At 38.9% G+C, this 11,180-nt stretch overlaps 1 long non-coding RNA gene across 1 annotated transcript in view; it reads right to left on the bottom strand.

Moving 5' to 3' along the window:
- Positions 1 to 1,046: 1,046 nt before the first annotated feature.
- LOC123334662 overlaps positions 1,047 to 11,180 on the bottom strand; it is a 137,816-nt gene continuing 127,682 nt past the window's right edge. The window contains exon 3 of the long non-coding RNA XR_006552666.2: positions 1,047 to 1,506. This is a non-coding gene — a long non-coding RNA (uncharacterized LOC123334662). The remainder of the gene's footprint in view (positions 1,507 to 11,180) is intronic.

Here is an 11,180-nt window from a genome sequence, read left to right as displayed (position 1 = left end):
ATAGTTAAAACAGTAACTTCCCAACTATGATGAGTTAGAATCATTAGAGGAATGTTCATAATTCTCAGTTCCCAGTTTGTACACAATACTAATTAAATTAGAAAGTCTGAGGGTAGGCATGAAACATTGTACTTTTTAAAGATCCTCAGGTGGATTAAACATGTAAAGTATGTAGGGAGACTTTATGTAAAGCATGAAAACCATTGAGTTGAAAGGTATTTAGCCTGGCATCAGGAAAATAACCATATTCCCAAACATTTAATCGCAGCATAATGTGTGGGGCTTCCCTGGTGGCTCAGACAGCAAGGAATCTGCTTGCTATGCTGGAGACCCAGGTTCGATCCCTGCGTCAGGAATTTCCCCTGGAGAAGGAAATGGCAACCCACTCCAATATCATTTCACAGCACATTTTTTTAGTATGAAATTATAAACTGAATGACTAATGGACAGGGATGCTACTAAAGGTTTTAATGAAATAACTGGGATGGAGTTAAAGTTCACTTTAACTCTGAGTTCTTGATAAGCCATTGAATTTTGTCAGTTTTTAGGTTTACAAACAGCTCTTAAAGACTATTGCATATTGACTATGCAAAACTCTATCCAGATTCTCCTCCAAATACTTTTCCTTTTATATAAAAATTTGGTCAGCAAAAGTACATTAAACTCGCTCATTCTGTTGTGATTTGTCTTGTTACATAAACTTCTCTTTAAGAATATAGTAAATACAATCCTAGGTTTTGACAAGTTATAAAACTGGGAGAAGAATTTAAAAATAACCAGATTCATTCACCATGTTTCAGGAGGTAAGATTGTAAAATGACCTAAGTTTTCAGAAATTGCACTTCAAAATTATTACCCATAAAATGATCTAACTGGATATAGGAAAAGTATTAGTAAAAGGTATAGCCCAAAGTCAACGGTAGAACTTAAAGTTTGTGTGCATGCCTGCATGCTAAGTCACTTCTGTCGTGTCCGACTCTTTGCGACGCTATGGACTATGTACAGCCAGGCTCCTCTGTCCATGGGATGCTCCAAGTAAGAACACTGGAGTGGATTGGCAGGTTCATCTCCAGGGGATTGAACCCACATATGTCTCCTGCCTTGGCAGATGGGTTCTTTATCACCAGTGCCACTTGGGAAGCTCAAAGTTCATGTGCTCCATCTTAAAAATGAGACACCATATTGGCTGGTGTGTCCTAAAGTAACAAACCTGAGATTTTTGTATCAAATGTATTGAAATTGATCTTTCAATTTTATATGAACACCACCATACAATGATTATGTTTATTGCATTATTGTTTTCATCAGCACAGGGCAATTGCTAATCTAAAATCTTACTGACTTACCAAGATCTAGTTTATTTATGGGGATTTTGAGGACATGGAGTAATGTGGCAGAGGTAATGTCTGTGTTTCTCTGTGCTGTGTTTCAGACTCAATTCTTTCCATCCCATGGCTTCTTCATCTATCAGGGATTTCCTGTCCTCCATGGATCCTCTGCTTCCAGCTGTGAGATAAAAAAATAAAAATATCCTCTGTTTAGAAGCTATTTAGAGGTTGATGGATAAGTATTAAATGCTGCCATTTCCAGAAGTGTCATAGGCTCTTCTGACTGCTTTCTACTGGTCAGAACTTGGCCGTATTATCTCACTTTGCTGTAAAGCCACTGTTGTTTAAAAAATTGAGAGAGAGAGAGAGAAAAGCATGATTTCTGTCATCTTTATCAAACATCCTTTTATTTCTATCCACAAAATCCTCAAAACCTTTCTCCAAGGAAGTCAGTACAAAGTCATACATATATACCGTATCAAAGTCTAAGAACTTCAGACAATATAACATACTGTCCATTGTTTTCCTCAATTCTTGGCTTAGCCCTGAAGTATCTTTGTATCCTTAAATCCTTGCTCATGGTCTTTAGTGTGGATATCATTTTGCTTGATTTTTTCTGTCTGCTTCTTATAGAAGAAAGCTTAAATTTCCAAAGTTTTTACTAGGATTGAACAAAGGCAATAAAACTTCCTACAGTATTCAATTCAGTTCGGTCGCTCAGTCGTGTCCGACTCTTTGTGACCCCATGAATCGCAGCACGCCAGACCTCCCTGTCCATCACCAACTCCCAGAGTTTACTCAAACTCATGTCCATCGAGTTGGTGATGCCATCCAGCCATCTCATCCTCTGTCGTCCACTTCTCCTCCTGCCCCCAATCTCTCCCGCATCAGAGTCTTTTCCAATGAGTCAACTCTTTGCATGAGGTGGCCAAAGTACTGGAGTTTCAGCCTCAGCGTCAGTCCTTCCAATGAACACCCAGGACTGATCTCCTTCAGAATGGACTGGTTGGCTCTCCTTGCAGTCCAAGGGACTCTCAAGAGTCTTCTCCAACAATACAGTTCAAGAGCATCAATTCTTCGGTGCTCGGCTTTCTTCACAGTCCAACTCTCACATCCATACATAACTACTGGAAAAACCATAGCCTCAAGTAAGAAGGCTCTCTTATCTCTCTTTGCCATTCTTTGGAACACTGTGTTCAGATGAGTGTATCTTTTCATTTCTCCTTTGCCTTAGGAATTAAATTGAGATGAGACAAATTAAAAGGAAAAATCCAGCAAAAGTTAAGTAACAGGTATACATGGGAAAGACCTAGGAAAACTGTAACTTGCAAAATATGTGAAGCCCTCTCCTTAAATTCTATCTTCAGCTAAAGACAAGAGAGGATATTGAAGGGAGTGGTTTGGGACTTCAAAGGGGAGAAAGGCAATTCACATACAGTTGGAGAAGCAAATGTTTGGTAAACCAATGCTCACTGGACCTGGTAGAGACTATGGGACACAGTGTGGACTCTGATCTCTATCTCTGATCTCTTGCTCAGCCGTCTTTCTCATCATATCTAACCATATTCTTTTACAGCTCTATTTTGGGAGCAAACCCTCTACCAAACTAAATTCTTTCAGGAAGTTAGAGAAAAGATCCAAGTTTTTTCATAAATTTTTTTGGCCCTAATGTTTCAACTTTAAATAATCCTCATGCCAAAGAGACATTTTGGGGTGGCAAATTTTGCCCTCTTAATTCTTTTTCAATTATCCTCTATCTCAAATTATCATTTTAACTAAGGATAAAATGATATATATGTCAGTCTATTTTTCTTTAATATAAACATTAAAACAACCATGCATGCAATCTTTATTGGCATAGGTCTGAACTTAGATTGGCCAGATAAAATACAGGATGCCCAGGTAAATTTGAATTTCAATGAAAAACAAATAAATTTTACCAAAAATTCCCCCAAATTTCATGGGGGCAGATTTATGTGAAAAAGATAATCATTGTTTTCTGAAATTCAAATTTTACTGCGTATCCTATAGTATTATTTGCTAAATTTATTAATGCTGGCCTGAATATTTCAGTTATTATTATTATTGTAAGGTCTGTTCAGTGATATCAATATGAATTATGGAAAGTGTAAATATCATATATTTTCCCTCAGTTGCCTTCAAACAAACAACCACTGCTACAAGCCAAAGTATGAAGTTTCAGCTACTATCTACTATATAAATTTATGTGTGCTGGAAGCTTTATTTGTAACTAATCTTTAGTGTTATTTTAGATTTGGTGTTTTAATAAATTTCAGTAAAACTCCTTAAAATAATATTGTGCCACTTTGATTTCATTTCAGTATATGAGTTCTGCTTTGTTAGGGGGAAAAGTTGCAGAGAACTGCAAATTATCAGACTTTAACATAAATTAAGAACCAACAGCACCTTCTCAGATCTTCAAACCAAGAGCTTCCCATAAAGTGGTGCTCAGAAGATTGGATTGCTTCTGAATGCTCTTTCAGTGATTTTTATATTTTAATAAAACTGTTCATTATATTTAACTTCTTGTATTGAAGCAATTAGATATTTATATGATATAGCATATCATTATCTTAGTTGCATTCTGAACCATTTGGGATGCTTTTAAGTTAGGGTGATATTTTTTCCCCATCTTAATTTCGCACACACTAGTGCCTGTGTGCATTTTCAGCTTTGTTTGCATCTTTAGGTTCTTTATCCTATTTCTCAACTTTATTGTGCTAAAGAGGCTAAATAAACAAGTATAGCTGGTTTTTTGATAACAAATATGGTATCAGGTCCCATCACTTCATATCTTTGACTAACCTCAAAGACAGTAATTTCAAAAATTTACTGTATTGAGAAGCAGATAGAAATTGATATCACAGTTACTTCCTCTCTGTCTGTCTCTCATTTATTTTATCTCTATCCTCAGTTCACTTCAGTCACTCAGTCGTGTCTAACTCTTTGTGACCCCATTAATCGCAGCACACCAGGCCTCCCTGTCCATCACCAACTCCTGGGGTTTACCGAAACTTATGTCCATTGAGTCAGTGATGTCATCCAGCCATCTCATCCTCTGTCATCCCCTTCTCCTCCTGCCCCCAATCCCTCCCAGCATCAGGGTCTTTTCCAATGACTTAACTCTTTGCATGAGGTCGCCAAAGTATTGGAGTATCAGCTTTAGCATCAGTCCTTCCAATAAAAATGCAGGACTAATCTCCTTTAGGATGGACTGGTTGGATCTCCTTGCAGTCCAAGGGACTCTCAAGAGTCTTCTCCAACACCACAGTTCAAAAGCATCAATTATTTATCACAGAGCTAGAACAAATAATTTCACAATTTGTATGGAAATACAAAAAACCTCGACTAGCCAAAGCAATCTTGAGGAAGAAGAATGGAACTGGAAGAATCAACCTGCCTGACTTCAGGCTCTACTACAAAGCCACAGTCATCAAGACAGTATGGTACTGGAACAAAGACAGAAATATAGATCAATGGAACAAAATAGAAAGCCCAGCGATAAATCCACACACATATGGACACCTTATCTTTGACAAAGGAGGCAAGAATATACAATGGAGAAAAGACAATCTCTTTAACAAGTGGTGCTGGGAAAACTGGCCAACCACTTGCAAAAGAATGAAACTCAAACACTTTTTAACACCATACACCAAAATAAACTCAAAATGGATTAAAGATCTAAACGTAAGACCAGAAACTATAAAACTGCTAGAGGAGAACATAGGCAAAACACTCTCCGACATAAATCACAGCAGGATCCTCTATGACCCACCTCCCAGAATATTGGAAATAAAAGCAAAAATAAACAAATGGGACCTAATTAAAATTAAAAGCTTCTGCACAACAAAGGAAACTATAAGCAAGGTGAAAAGACAGCCTTCAGAGTGGGAGAAAATAACAGCAAATGAAGCAATTGACAAACAACTAATCTCAAAAATATACAAGCAACTCCTGCAACTCAATTCCAGGAAAATAAATGACCCAATCGAAAAATGGGCCAAAGAGCTAAATAGACAGTTCTCCAAAGAAGACATACAGATGGCTAATAAACACATGAAAAGATGCTCAACATCACTCATTATCAGAGAAATGCAAATCAAAACCACAATGAGGTACCATTTCATGCCAGTCAGAATGGCTGTGATCCAAAAGTTAACAAGCAATAAATGCTGGAGAGGATGTGGAGGAAAGGGAACCCTCTTACACTGTTGGTGGGAATGCAGACTAGTACAACCACTATGGAGAACAGTGTGGAGATTCCTTAAAAAACTGGAAATAGAACTATCTTATGACCCAGCAATCCCACTGCTGGGCATACACACTGAGGAAACCAGAACTGAAAGAGACACGTGTACCCCAATGTTCATCGCAGCGCTGTTTATAATAGGCAGGACTTGGAAGCAACCTAGATGTCCATCAGCAGACGAATGGATAAGAAAGCTGTGGTACATATACATAATGGAGTATTACTCAGCCATTAAAAAGAATGCATTTGAATCAGTTCTAATGAGGTGGATGAAACTGGAGCCTATTATACAGAGTGAAGTAAGCCAGAAAGAAAAACACCAATACAGTATACTAACAATATTATATGGAATTTAGAAAGATGGTAATGATAACCCTGTATACGAGACAGCAAAAAATACACAGATGTATAGAACAGTATTTTGGACTCTGTGGGAAGAGGGAGAGGGTGGGATGATTTGGGAGAATGGCATTGAAACATGTATAAAATCATATAAGAAATGAATCGTCAGTCTAGGTTCGATGCACGATACAGGATGCTTGGGGCTGTTACACTGGGGTGACCCAGAGGGATGGTATGACACTGGATGACCTCACCTCTGGATGACCCAGAGGTGGGAGGGGGGTTCAGGATGGGGAGCACATGTACACCCGTGGCGGATTCATGTTGATGTATGGCAAAACCGATACAATATTGTAAAGAAATTAACCTCCAATTAAAATAAATAAATTTAATAAAAAAATAAAAACTAAAAAAAAAGAAAAAAACATCAATTTTTCGGCATCAGCTTTCTTCACAGTCCAACTTTCACATCCATACGTGACCACTGGAAAAACCATAGCCTTGACTAGACAGACCTTGTTGGCAAAGTAATGTCTCTGCTTTTGAATATGCTACCTAGGCTGGTCATAACCTTCCTTCCAAGGAGTAAGTGTCTTTTATTTTCATGGCTGCACTTACCATCTGCAGTGATTTTGGAGCCCCAAAAAATAAAGTCTGACACTGTTTCCCCATCTATTTCCCATGAAGTGATGGGACCGGATGCCATGATCTTCATTTTCTGAATATTGAGCTTTAAGCCAACATTTTCACTCTCCTCTTTCACTTTCATCAAGAGGCTTTTTAGTTCCTCTTCATTTTCTGCCGTAAGGGTGGTGTCATCTGCATATCTGAGGTTATTGGTATTTCTCCCAGCAATCTTGATTCCAGCTTGTGCTTCTTCCAGCCCAGCGTTTCTCATGATGTACTCTGCACTAAGAACCTGCATATAAGTTAAATAAGCAGGGTGACAATATACAGCCTTGACCTACTCCTTTTCCTATTTGGAACCAGTCTGTTGTTCCATGTCCAGTTCTAACTGTTGCTTCCTGACCTGCATATAGGTTTCTCAAGAGGCAGGTCAGGTGGTCTAGTATTCCCATCTCTTTCAGAATTTTCCACAGTTTATTGTGATCCACACAGTCAAAGGCTTTGGCATAGTCAATAAAGCAGAAATAGATGTTTTTCTGGAACTCTCTTGCTTTTTCGATGATCCAGCAGATGTTGGCAATTTGATCTCTGGTTCCTCTGCCTTTTCTAAATCCAGCTTGAACATCTGGAAGTTCACAGTTCACATACTGTTGAAGCTTGGCTTGGAGAATCTTGAGCATTTTTTTATTACTGCGTGAGATGAGTGCAATTGTGTGGTTGTTTGAGCATTCTTTGGCACTGCCTTTCTTTGGGATTGAAATGAAAACTGACCATTTCCAGTCCTGTGGCCACTGCTGAGTTTTCCAAATTTGCTGGCATATTGAGTGCAGCATTTTCACAGCATCATCTTTCAGGAGTTGAAGTAGCTCCACTGGAATTCCATCACCTCCACTAGCTTTGATCGTAGTGATGCTTTCTAAGGCCCACTTGACTTCACATTCTAGGATGTCTGGCTCTAGGTCAGTGATCACACCATCGTGGTTATCTGGGTCATGAAGATCTTTTTTGCCTAGTTCGTCTGTGTATTCCTGCCACTTCTTCTTAATATCTTCTGCTTCTCTTAGGTCCATACCATTTCTGTCCTTTATCGAGCCCATCTTTGCATGAAATGTTCCCTTGGTATCTCTAATTTTCTTGAAGAGATCTGTAGTCTTTCCCATTGTTTTCCTCTATTTCTTTGCATTGATCGCTGAGGAAGGCTTTCTTATCTCTCCTTGCTCTTCTTTGGAACTCTGCATTCAGATGATTATGTTTTTCCTTTTCTCCTTTGCTTTTTGCTTCTCTTCTTTTCACAGCTATTTGTAAGGCCTCCTCAGGCAGCCTTTTTTTTTTTTTTTTTGCAATTCTTTTCCATGGGGATGTTATTGATCCCTATCCCCTGTACAATGTCACGAATCTCTGTCCATAGTTTATCATATACTCTGTATATCGGATATAATCCCTTAAATCTATTTCTCACTTCCACTGTACAAACATAAGGAATTTGATTTATCATCTCTCCCTAAATGTTAAAAATATAACAGGATATCATCACTCAGTAAATCTTTAACCCAATTTACTGTTGATGGGTGGGGCTGTTTTCGCTCCCTGTTGTTTGACCTGAGATCAAACTATGGTGGAGGTAATGAAGTAATAGAGGCCTCTTTCAAAAGGTCCCATGCACACAGTGCCTCACTTAGTGTCCCTGACCCAGTAGCAGGCCACTGTTGACCCACACCTCTGCAACAGTCTCCAGGACACTCAGAGGCAAGTCTGGGTCAGTCTCTTATGGGGTCACTGCTCCTTTCTCCTGGGTTCTGGTGTTCAGATAGGGAAAGGAGTATGTCAAGGTCACCCTGCTTATTTAACTTATATGCAAGTATATCATGCGAACTGCCAGTCTGGATGAAGCACAAACTGGAATCAAGATTTCCTGGAGAAATATCAATAACCTCAGATATGCAGATGACACGACTCATGGAAGAAAGCAAAGAACTAAAGAGCCTCTTCAAAGTGAAAGAGGAGAAAGAAAAAGTTGGCTTAAAACTCAGCATTCAGAAAACTAAGATCATGGTATCCAGTCCTATTACTTCATGGCAAATAGATGGGGAAACAATAGAAACAATAAGAGACTTTATTTTGAAAGGGGGGGCGCTCCAGAATCACTGCAGAGTGCAGTCATAAAATTAAAAGACACTTGCTCCTTATAAGAAAAGCTATGACCAACCGAGACAGCATATTAAAAAGCAGAGATATTACTTTGCCAACAAAGGTCCATCTAGTCAAAGCTATGGTTTTTCCAGGAGTCATGTACAGATGTGAGAATTGGATCATAAATAAAGCTGAGGCCCAGAGAATAGATACTTTTGAACTGTGGTGTTGGAGAAGACTCTTGAGAGTTCCTTGGACTGCAAGGAGATAAAACCCATCAATCCTAAAGGAAATCAGTCCCGAATATTCATTGGAAGGACTGATGCTGAAGCTAAAACTCCAATACTTTGGCCACCTGATGCAAAGAACTGACTCATTTGAAAAGACCTTGATGCTGGGAAAGATTGAAGGTGGGAGGAAAAGGGGACTACAGAAGATGAGATGGTTGGATGGCATCACCCACTCGATGGACATGAGTTTGAGCAAGCTTCAGGAGTTGGTGATGGACAGTGAAGACTGGCATGCTGCAATCCATTGGATTGCAAAGAGTTGGACATGACTGGGCATCTGAACTGGACTGAACTGATAGTCACTCATGCATGCTAAGTTGCTTCAGTTGTGTCTGACTCTTTGAAACCCTATGAACTATAGCTGGTCAGACTCCTCTGCCCATGGGATTCTCCAGGCAAGAATACTAGAGTGGATTGCCATTTCTTCCTCCAGGGGATCTTCCCAACCCAGGGATGGAACCAGTGTCTCTTGCACCTCCTGCATTGGCAGATGTTTTTTTGTTTGTTTGTTTTACCATTGTTGTCACCTGGGAAGCCCGTATTGTCAATCACATCCTGGTATTTCTTCAGATTCAACATTAGCGAACTAATCATAAACAGAATGATTTGGACAATGCATGATCCTAAGAACCTAAGATGTTAAGAGGAAGACTTACAAAATACAAAGCCCCAAAGCAAATGCATCCTACCCCTAAAATTGTTAGGGATCAAACCAAGGGTGGATCTAGTATAACTGAGTCATTTTCCATGCTGCCAGTTGAACCTATAGGCAGCTTTGAATTATATCACTGCTTCACTTGGCATTTCCATGTGGCAGTTCAGTTCAGTCACTCAGTTGTCCAACTTTTTGTAAGCCCATGGACTGCAGCACGCCAGGATTCCCGGATGTCCATTGCCAACTCCCAGAGTTTATTCAAACTCATGTCCATTGAGTCGGTGATTCCATCTAACCATCTTGTCCTTTGTTGTCCCCTTCTCCTCCTGCCTTCAATCTTTCCCAGCATCAGGGTCTTTTCAAATGAGTCAGTTCTTTGCATCAAGTGGCCATGTATGTATTAATATGAGGTAAAATAAGAACTTACAATGCTAAAGTTAGTCCTGTAAATACGGGTCTGGACATGGATAGGGACGACAGGTATTAACTAAACAGAAAAGTCCTCTTTCTTTTCCCATATGTTTTATTATTCTCAAAGATCCATTGTCCAAATTTTTTTTTTTTATTTTCTCTTCCAACTGATTTGTTCAGCACCCACATGAGAGTCCAATAATTTTCTATACTCCATACATGTTATTTTGTTCCATATTCCTTCTTGATGTTTACTGTAAATGGCATCCTAGACTTGATTATTTGGTAAATAAACCTTTAAGCGGCAGGTATTATATTCAAATATGAAAGTGAAAGTGAAGTCACTCAGTCGTGTCCGATTCTTTGTGACCCCATGGACTGTAGCCCACCAGGCTCCTCCATCCATGGGATTCTCCAGGCAAGAATACTGGAGTGGGTTGCCATTTCTTTCTCCAGGGGATCTTCCCGACCCAGGGATCGAAGCCAGGTCTCCCGCATTGCAGGGAAAATTCTTTAACCTCTGAGCCACCAGGGAATCCCAAGTACTTGGGATTCAAATGGAACATATATAGCCCATCTGTTTCCCAAGGGAGATTACAAATAAGTATACATTAGTGTACATATGTGTTTGTAGTCAATTCCTCTTCTTTACAAGGGTATTGTCAGTGATATTAACTTTACGATGTTGATTTTATAGACCAATAAAACCCCCATCATCCCCAAATTTAGCTACTGATATAGGATGACTGACTTTTTTTGGATAAATATACAACCAGAAAAACAATATTTCTATTTGAGATGAATACCATGCTATATTAAAGGGTATTCTGAATCCAAAAACAAAGGAGGTATCATAGTTCCAAACAGAGCTTCTTAAAAACAATAAATTTAGCTTTAAAAGATACTTGCTATATTGCTTTCATGAGTTTCATTTCACGTGGACAGTGAAAAAATTATTCAGCAGGATTTTGCAATCTACTCATCTTTGGAAGCTAGTAAAAAAAATAAATTAATCTGATCTTTTATCTCCGAAAACGTGTTTAGAGTTAAAACTATAGTAAATATGTCATAAGGGAATAAAAACTTAAGATAAATCTGTGTTCTTGATTCTGGAAGGAGATAATTGG

This window comes from Bubalus bubalis, chromosome 8, assembly GCF_019923935.1.
Source record: "Bubalus bubalis isolate 160015118507 breed Murrah chromosome 8, NDDB_SH_1, whole genome shotgun sequence".
In the NCBI taxonomy this organism is placed as follows: Eukaryota; Metazoa; Chordata; class Mammalia; order Artiodactyla; family Bovidae; genus Bubalus; species Bubalus bubalis.
This window is presented reverse-complemented; position numbering and strand designations above follow the sequence as displayed.